Source organism: Anopheles funestus, chromosome 2RL (assembly GCF_943734845.2).
Source record: "Anopheles funestus chromosome 2RL, idAnoFuneDA-416_04, whole genome shotgun sequence".
NCBI lineage: Eukaryota > Metazoa > Arthropoda > Insecta > Diptera > Culicidae > Anopheles > Anopheles funestus.
Window position 1 is genome coordinate 51,902,284 of NC_064598.1, and position 10,734 is coordinate 51,913,017.

Genomic DNA, 10,734 nt, shown 5'->3' on the forward strand with positions numbered 1-10,734 from the left:
GTGAATATCCCGAAGGATCTTCAATGTTTGTAAATAGTAAAGTTAAGGCCTCCATACTTTTAATATAATTGAAGTTTAAAATTATTTACCTTAAACACGTTTATCTTGTAACATAAAAGCTGTAGTAATATTTTACTAGTGATCATTTTTATCTTCCTTTTCCTAAAGCATCCGGTGAAATTCACACATGACACATGATCAATTGGCCTTTGGATGGATACCTTTCCATTGCTTCTGCAACCGACAGCCAACAGTAAACTTCACCCTCTAAATAACCTTATTCCGGCCAGAACCGGAGTGGCAAGGGTCGATTATGCAACTAATTGGTCGGACCGGCTGTGCGTGGTCGATACCGTGCGCCAGAAGTGTGTTATGGACCAATCAGCCATGAAATGGAAGCGTCATGAAAAACAGCAACTGATCGAGACCCCGGCCACAATAATCCATCCGAGTGAAATGGTCCGGTTCGATCGGAAATATGCGAGCTTTCAGCTCCTCACCCTGGATGCCGTTGTAAGGCGCCAAACGATGAAGGAAATCGTAAATGATTAATTAGGCACGGCACAGACCATGTTTGACCCGAAACCACCCAAGACCTGAGATGTGATGGCACAAACGGGTTCATACGATACCGGTATAAATGTGCGATCGATCCGTCCACGATCAATCGATCGTAACAATCCGGAAAAATGTTATAATTAGATCAATCAAGAGAGAAAGAGGAGGAGTGTCCATTGTCACCTTTGCAATTGACGACCCTTTTTGATGGAATTTCACGAAGTAATCGTAAGTATTTTTGATCGGTAATACACTGATACAAAATTATGATATTTTAAAGCAAATAGCCAATTTCTTCTTGAAAGTTTTACATATAATAATTAAGTAACTTTTTTTAGTTCTGCCAACATCAAAACTCCTCACGAAAGTTCTACAAGCGATGCAGCTCTATACTTGAGAACCAAAACCAAAAAATCAAACCAAACCCCAATGCCATTAAACCGTGGCGAGCCAAACTCTTCCAGCAATTGCACAGAACTCCCGAAAAAAAGCACCCATCTCGCCCCACGCAACATTAAACAAAACAAAAAACCATGCATATAAAACATGGGATCGTAAACTTGCTCACCTGCATAATTCCAAGAAGTAATGTGCTTTTTTTTGGTTTTGCCTTCACCCGCTGCTGCTATCACAATGTGGTTTTTTTCCTCCAGACTCGGTTACCATAGCGTACACCATTCCGTGGCGTTCCATTTGGCAGGAGGCGAGATATCCTCCAAATGGGAGAACCGACACGAAATTGTACCGAGCCCATGATCATAACTTTCAGCAGTTTGCTTTTCTTTGGGCATCTTTTTAACCGCCTCTGCGTCTACACTTTGAAAGACTCATCCGACCGTTGCAATCCGCAGTCACTGGATGGGAGATCAGGCCAGGAAGCACTGCACAAAGAAAGCATCGATCGTGTGTTTCCAAATACACAACCCGGACCAGTGCACACTGGTGGTTGCGTGCACGTTTGGTGTGTCTCAAATTTGGCCCTTTTGTCTTTAAACCTCCCTTTCGGAGGAGATAAGCCACAGCAGACCCCAGGCGCTGATCGGTATGGCACAACATTATGTTGCAGCGGTACGTTTAATGTTCAGTGCTTTCTGCCGCAGCAAGTAGTAACAAACACCTTCTACGGTGAGCTGTCGATTAGTGGCGGAGATGGTAGTTGTCTTTAGGCAGTTGACCATCTCAGCCCAGATTGTGAGCTTTCGTACCAAGTCGACGCTTGGTGTTAGTTTACATGTCTGAAGAATGGAGAAGATAAAAGTATTTCTCATGTTATTCTAACAGTTATCTTCAATTGCAGAACACGGTTTTCATTTATGCAGGAATAGTAGTAAAAAAAGCTGCACTCAAATATTTAACATTTCATGAAAAGTTGTACACAAAGTGTACATTCTTGTTCATTTTTTATTTGATCTCTAGCGCCCTTTTTAGTGTAGGCAATGGTTTAACACTAGAACTACCAAGCGTTTTAAGCGTTTTTCGTTTGTGGTTAATTTTTAAACAATTTCGAAGAGTTGGAGTATATTTTATTGTTTATTGCAGATCGTACTATAGAATATATATGTGAAACTCATGTTTAAACTACCTTAGAATTGTTTAACCCTAAAAAATTAAGTGATGAAAATGAAGCGTTCCAGTCAAAATGACTGGTCCGGTAGTTCTAGTGTTAAGTACAATTAATGTTAACGGTTCACTCATTTCCAAAGCCTTACTGCTCTTTGGATATCTACAATCAGTATAGTGTGTTCCTGACTCGGACTTAAGAATCCGATCTCTCAACGATCACCTACAAATATTCTTGATTGAAATGAGTGGCCGTTCAGATTGCTCGAGTTTATTGTAAAGATATAATCAACAATCTTCTGTTTTACTGATATCTATGTATTGAATTTCCTTGGTTTTTAGCTTCTTGAACGATGACAGTTACTATATGAAAGCATCCAGAAATGACAAAAATAAATCTAAACTCAAAATATTTAAGGTCATTTTTGAAGTTTAAACTCATTGTACCATTAGCGAAGAGATTAGTTTCGCAAAGTTCCATAATTTATTTATTTATTTATGATACTTCCCGGTGAATCTTCAAGTGAAAATTTGATTGATCCCCCATTGAATCCCCAAGTTTTGTCTTATGGTATAAAAGCGATCGCAATATTATTACTCTTCATTATCAAAGTTACAAAATACTAAGTGTCGAATGATTTCACTGTAAAACGTTCTTCCATTTTTCAAAGACTAAGATCATCGCAGTATTGTAAGAATGACTCACTCGAACAAATAAACTTATTGATTCCGTACATAAATTTGGTGATTTTCCTCAATTAAAACGGAGCGGAATTCATTTATCTCAAAAGCTCAACTCTCTTTTCAAATAGAATACATCAAACCGTATTTCTATGTTATTCCTTTTTTCATTTACCTTTCCGGAGTATTCCATATAAAGGAAATCTGAACCAATTTTTTGTCTCTACATTTCCATTTGTTATGGCACAAAAAAAAGGTTCCAGCTGGTCGAACCTAATTTGTCTAAAGCCGAATCTACTTGCGTTAGCTTTAGTTTTAGTTTTACCATACAGTAATGAAGTACAAACATTTTTGTACAGCCTTGAGTAACGTTGTAAAACCTTCGACTTTGACTCTTCCGCGGCAGTATGTACGTTAGGTAAAGAAAAATGCGAATGCCTGCACTTTGCCTGGTGCAAATTAAAGACGGTAATCGTAATTTACTCTTGTTCCTAAGCTCGGCACATTACATATACCTGATGAACCTTTCCTACCTAAGATTTTCCACCGTAAGGTTCGTACTGTGTGGCACTGTGTTCCGTTTTATGGAACGCTCGCCATTAATCTTGTCCTGCGCATTCCATTTCCATCTAGGAAACCAGGTACCGAGGCGGCACCTCGGAATTGTTTCCTTTGTGTTAAAATAAAATATTGTAAATTTTCTATCTGCATGCAGCTTTACAGCCCTTGTTTCTCGGGGTACGTTAGCCTTGGCGAATGCCGATTTTACTCAATAATCCGTTATGGTAAAATTACCCACATGGGTCGGATATGTAAAGCTGCTTCGGAAAAAGTAACATAAAACGTATCCTGATACCTGTGCCACAATTTTCCTTCTCCTTCCTGGTGGGTATTCGAGCTGTTTTTGGAATAAATTGACTTTGATATTGCACGGAACGACCTCCAAAAATTAAAGCATATGCACATAGCAATGTTTCAGTAAAGTCAAATCACAGGTAACACCCACTTTCTAATCTCTAATCGCATGATGGGTTTTTGTTTGCACCATAGCATCAGGTGTATCTGGTGTGTAAAGCTTAGCTGGCACAAACAATGTCCCCGCATGTGAGCTTCGCTACTGGTGACCCAGTCACATGCTGCTCAGCATCCTGTGCATCGTTGAAGACACTGCAAAGATTTGTTATGAGCCTTGTAGAAAGTGTCCGAAGTAATTAAGGTTTAACCTTGTCCCTTTCGTACCATTGCTAAGCTGGTGCAATCCGATTCCGTAAGGTTGCAAGATTGTTTCATGGAACTCATCTCGTCAAATCTTATCGACTATCGCACGTCCACCCAATCGAATTGGTCTGCCCCAAAATAACGGGACTACAGATTGATCTGCCGGATCTTTAATGGCGAAGTAAAAATCATCCCCGAGTCTCTTGCGTGGAAATCTCTCGTTCTCTCTCGCTCTCACCGCTTGTCACCGAATGCACTGGCAGCATCCGGCAGCAGGCACTCGAATACATCCCTGCACTGCGGTAAATCTTTCTGATCTGATAATTTCCTTCGATTTTCTTCACCGCCATTCCGTGGCGTAGAGGAGATCTGCACCGTAACCCAACTCATCGGGAAGGGTGGGATGAATATCAGCAAACACGCGGCCGTCATCATCACCGCGAACAGGGCGCGTCGTCATCATTATCGCATCTTCAACAAGGTTCATTGCTCAGTGTTTGGACCACCGCACTATTTGTTGCAATTGCAACAAATGCTGCAAAAGAAAAGGTTTGCCTCAACGTTTGTAAAGAACGTGCAAAATAAAGTTTGAAACATCACCGAGACCAGCTGACTTGCGCTATAGCACAACAAACGGTTGATCGTGGTGCGCATTGTTGTGGCTTGGATGCTGTGGAAACACAATCATGTTGGCCTCTGATAGAATGTTAAGAGTTTCGTAGATAAACTGCACGTTGATCGTTGATCAACTGCAGATCACGTTGATATCAGAAGGAAGAGTTTATTTTACATGAAATAATGTTTTTTTTTGTGAGTGATTTTTTAAGTATTGTAAAATACATTTCATAAATTTATTGATCTTTTTTTATGGGAACGAGCAGACATCACTCACCTAAGCTTTCCCCACCAAACTCTAAACTCCATGTAAAACATTAAAACCGATCTCCGCAACGTACACAGCAACATCGAGCTCAACCACCAGACCCTTGTGTTGGTTCCTTCACGAAGGATACGTGGATCAAGATAAACGCAGGTTTTGTGGCTCCAAGTCGCCGTTTCTCTACCTTCAAAAAGCTGCTTCCAACTGATCGCTTAGCCGCATAACCCCAAAAATGCAGGATAATAATGTGGTAACGCTAAACATCTGCCTCAATAAACAACACACCGATGGAAAGGGGGGAAACAAAACACGAACCCAACTTCAACCAACGAAAACCCTGAAAAAAAACATACCAAAAAGTTGAACATTTGGAAACCTGACCAGCGTTTGTGTGTGCCGTAAGGGGAGCTTTTTTGTTGTTGTTGTTAGCTGGTGTTTTGGAGCTGGTTTGCCTTGGAGAAAGATTCTTTCGCCGGGAGCCTTTTTACCCGAACCCTTATCCCCAGTCGTTAGCAGGGTCGAAATAATATCCTGCTACGGTACCGTGTAGCATACCCCCCCAAAAATAAGTTGAAAGAGCGATCGTTTCAAACCATTCAAGGCCCTCGTCAAGTCAAGAGATCCACACGTCCTGGGATCATTTGGGTTGGTTGGTTTCGGTTTAAGTCCATCCATTGTGATCGGTCTCATCGGTATAAAAAATATATCTCATCTAGCTTAATTTAGACCAAAAAATTGTAAAGGCACAATTTTTTAACAAAGTATCTTACAATAATTGAGTTCATGTAATAATATCGTTTAATATAACGTAGAATCTAACGTTCGAACAAATCACCCTCAATACCGTTTTCTTCGTGCACTTTTTCCTGAACAATCGCGTCTATTTCTGATCGATCGATCGATCCATTTTAAGGTGCTCTGACGAAATTGTGCCTTGCCTTTCTTTTACTCAACTTACCAACAATACCCCAACTGAGGACGAGAAAAAACGCCCCAAAAGGTGCTTCCGTTCAGGAGAAGTTCTCGAAGAAAATCAAAAGACTGAAAGAATTTGTGGCGCGACAAGAGACGAACCGTGCCCGAAAAGTGTTCCACCGGAGGCCCGGGGGCAGATGGAGTAATTTGGCAACGGAGCGACTGTTTCGATTGCACTGACCACCGGCTGCTGCTTGCTGTGTGTGTGTGTGTGATTCAACTGGACAATTGGAGCAGGCAAAAACTGTCCAGGTCAAGAAGGAGGAATTTTCTCGAACCGAAAACACAATCCCCACAGGATGAGCCATAACTCTTCGGTTGATTTACTTTCCATCGCATGGTTAATCTTTTCATTGCATCCAAAATTTTTCCACGTTTGTAGGTTTTTTTAGTTAAAATATGCTTTATTTTTATATTTTTTTCAGTATTTTTGCTTATTTGCTAGCGAAATTAATATTTTATTGTTGCTTAAAAATCGTTACTACTTTAATTTGCATTTTGGAATGCGTAATGTTATTAAACGTTCATGTTTTATGCTTTTTGCCGTTCGATGCTAAATTATATCTTAAAATTTCTTCGAAATTATTTTTTTTATTATTATCTAATGTTTAAATTGACTAGTATAACAGCACAATCAAATTTTTAATCTGTATTAAAATGGAAGAAGGGACAAGGTGGATTAGTTATCTCGTTTTTCGTGTCAGGTGTTTCCGCTTTATTTATTTTGGTTTTGTTCCTTTTTGTTGCTCCATTGAAATACTCATTCCACAGACTGTTTGCTGGAAGATATTCTACGGCCAGTTAGGAGGATGCATTACGACTTCCGCTTTGCTGGACAATAGGGTATGTAAAGATATGTAAAATTTTTATATATGCAGATTCTAATATATTTAGAAGCAACTGGTATCTGAGGTTGTAAGATAGTTTTGAATTTGAATTGTTTTTTTTATTGTACAACAAATGCTTTAAAACAAACCAGAAAAGATCAAAAAAACGAAAAGACAAAAACCTATCAGAAAGAAGCATTGACGTTGCCCCCGGCTGCTGTTTGCAGCATTCTGGAGTCAAAACTGAACAATCTGATGCCGAGAGTGCACTTTCAATTCAACCCTTCTTTCTTCGACGCGAGAACTTCTTCCTGCCCCTTTTTTATCCACTAAAGACAAATAACTATTCAACCGTAACGAATGATCACAATCGACTTCTCCTCAATATCGTGGCCAAGCCAAGCACTGATTGCCTTCGCTCGCCCGTGTGTAGTTTCTCATTACAGCACTACAAATTGCAATTGACGTGGCACAAGTCGGAAAAGAATCTTCTACATCTGTGTGACGCAATGATCGTAGCGATCACTAGAACAAATCGAAAAAATAAACCCCCGAAAGCCATTTACATTGTTGATCGTGCACACAGTTAAATCATGTTTTAGTTAAATCGGTCCGTTACGAAAATTTGTTTAATTACAATAGCATGCGTTTTGTTTTTGTTGGGACGATTACTGACGTAGAATCATTGTCCAATCATGATCATCTTTTTTTGGGAAACCACATCAACTTGCAACTGTACAACTGTCTAAATCGCTTTACGAGAACAAGATAATACGTCCGAAATGCATTCGTTTGGTACGTTTGCAATGGACATCAACATTTCGGGCGTTTTGTGCCCGCCAGGTCCGCCGCAACACACTTAGCATAGTAATTATTTCGTAAGGTAATTTCCAAAAGAACAACAAAAACAAAACACTGCCAACAGTGCTGATGGCGATGCCCAAACGAAACGAGCCACCGAATGCTGTGGGGGTCTTTCGATACGGGCTTTGGTGGCGTTGCGCTATTTGCTGATGCTTAAGCTGCCTGCCACTTAAACCCAAATTGGAGCCACTGCTCCACAACGAGTTCCGTAGCGCGCGCGCATACACTGAAATTATCCTTCAGCGGCATTGATTGCAGCGCAAATGCAATCAATGGATGCTGCAAGTGGTTGAATTCTGACAAGTGAAGCAGACGTGGCCAGTGTGTTTGTTGACCAGACCTTCACTGGCCAGGGTGATGCATTTCCGCGGTTTTGCTCGGGGTTTGAGAACAAGTTTATAAACGGTACATGATGTTACTCGAGTGGTGTGCAAAATAACATCCAGAATTTATAAAACGGCTTTAAAACATTTTAAAAAATTTTGTTAAGTAGTCAAAGAGATAGATAACAATTAATTAAGTTTTACATTTTTTTTTTATTATCACAGTTGTTGAACACTTAAACTAGGATACAACTCACATTGGTTGGGAGATATTTTTAGTCATAATTTAAAAATTTCTTTAATATGTGACAGTAGTTTTAGCGTAGCTCGAATAATTTAGGCATGTTTTTATTTGTTTTTTTGTTAAGTCTGCTTGTTCTTACCATGTAAATTATCAAGGTATCAAACTAAAAGTTGGTGTATTATGGTTGTTTTAACTGTTGTTTTTAAGTAATGTTTTAACTACACGTTTTGATTCCAAATGTTTTTGTAACAACCGCTACAAAGTGTTAGGTAATATAATACTTACAAGAAACACATACATTTATTTCCCCGTTATCTAAAATTGATTTATACGTGCTATAAAGCAATCGACATCCTCAACTTCGATTACCAAATATAGAAATGTATCAACAATTTAGTATGATGAGAAATTTCAACCACCCCAAATCCTGATTTAGCATTTTGGAAAGCCATTTACAGTTAATTTCATTTTAATTTGATACTTTTTCCAATTTTTATTTTAATTCTCCTCAAGCTTCCATAATTTTATTTAGTTATCAGTGTATCAGTGTAAGTGTACATCAGTATATCAGTGTATCAGTGTATAAGTATAAGTATAGTGTAATGGCTGTATAATCATGTCCTGTCCTATGTCCTATGTCCTTTCCAAGCCAAAAACTGAGTAATTCAAACATTTCATTTTTCATTTTCTCATAAAATCCTTTCTCAAAATTTCTCAAAAAATCCTTTCTTATCTTTCCTGTACTAATAAACCTGGTTCGCTATACTAAAAAAGGGCGAAAAATCATGTCCTTTATTTACAGGATAAAACATGTCCCTTCCTGTTCAATCTTGTATTTTGTTTCTTCTTGTTCTTCTTGTTCTAGTCGCCTTCAGCTTACCAAACGTATAGACACGGCAAGCAACAGATGGCAGTTTCTTTTTTTTTTGCTTGCTCTAACAAAACATTTCTTTGCTTCTTGCCAGCTTTTTATTCGAAGGATGTAAGACCGACAATGTGGAGCAGCTTCAAAAAGAAGAAGCAAAAAAAAAACAAAACATAGAAAGGGAATGAATCGCAGGGCAAGGAGTGACACACAAAAGCCAGGCTCAGGTACTTTGCTATGCGCACACGAACGCGTGCGCGCCCTTTTGTATTCACGGCGAGCGCAGCAGCTGCTCCTTCCTAGACATTGCTCCCGGTTTGCTCAACAAAGGATGTACATTTCCACCGTGAGGCCATGATGATCTTACTTCTTCTTCGTCCTAGCATTATCATCGCTTTTTGCCACGTGTCGCTTCTGCGCAACTAAACAACAATTTGATGTTTTCAACTCTGCTGATGACAAAGAATCGACTCGTTCGATAGCCATACATTCCGTGAAATGGTTCGATGTGCTGCCACTTTGACGACACGGATAACGGATCTCTTGTTCTATGATCGACAACTGTTTCTAGTGAAATTTTTCTTATGGTTTTGCTTTTTAAAAAAATGCCTTGTTTTGGACATCTTTCTAACCAGTAGAAACTGCGTAAACAATTCTTCGAAAGCACGTAAACACGAAAACAAAAGTGTTCGTTTCCGGTAATGCAAAAATAAGTCCACCGAAAGGGACTAGACACAGTTTCGAAAAAAATAATGCCCTACGATCGTTCTTGTGTAGTGACATTTTCAAATAGTGGATTTTCGTAGGAAATTTTTCACACAAAACGTACAACGAAATGTCGTTTCGAGATGCAAGCTCCAACGCGTTTTACACTGAAGAAAGGTAAAAAACTAAATACAAAGGTGGCCAGGACCATTACCACCGCACTACCCCCCCTAACCAACCATTGCCTATCGCTTCCTTTCGCTTTCGCTTTGCACCGTTTTCTTCGAAACCGATGAACATCTGCCACCAAAACACGCGGGGTGAGTGAGAAGTCCCTTTTGTTTTCTTTCCAACTACCACGTAATTCTTCCATCCAGTTCGCCCTTTGCTTGGGGCATTGTCATTATTTCCTGTACCAGGGCAGGATCTTGAGAAAAGTTTGCCAACCATGTATTGTATGTGGCGTATGTGCGCGTCGCACGAGCGTGTTGCGTGCATGTGCGTGTTGGTGCGTTTCGGTAAAAGGCGCACTTTGGGTTGCGCGTGTGTGTGTGTTTGGGTTGGTTGCTAGAATTACGACGCGGCAAAAATCCTGGCAAAGCAAAGCAACGGTGTATTAGTGTGTGAAGAAGGTTTGCATTTTACTAGCCCTTCTTTCCATGGGATGACTCATCCGTCACAGTTCGTTACAGTAATTTGAATTTCTAGCATATGTACCTAGTTTTAAGTTATTCTTTATATCTATGCAAATGTCTAAAATCCAAATATTTAATGTTTCAATGTTTCACTAGCGCGAAGAACATGTTTGATAACATTGAAGATCTTTGTATTTATGGTGTGCTTCATGTTGCAACGATGCCCCCCACATACATGATGCACATGGCGCTTTATTTCCATTGGCTCGTTCATTTCAATCGGCTCACCCTCCACGGTTTTATGCTCAAGGTCAAGGTTCTCCCTGGTTACGATACCAGCAGCAGGGCAATCGCTCAAAACTGTTGCATCAACTATTGTTACACTGATAGGACGGACTA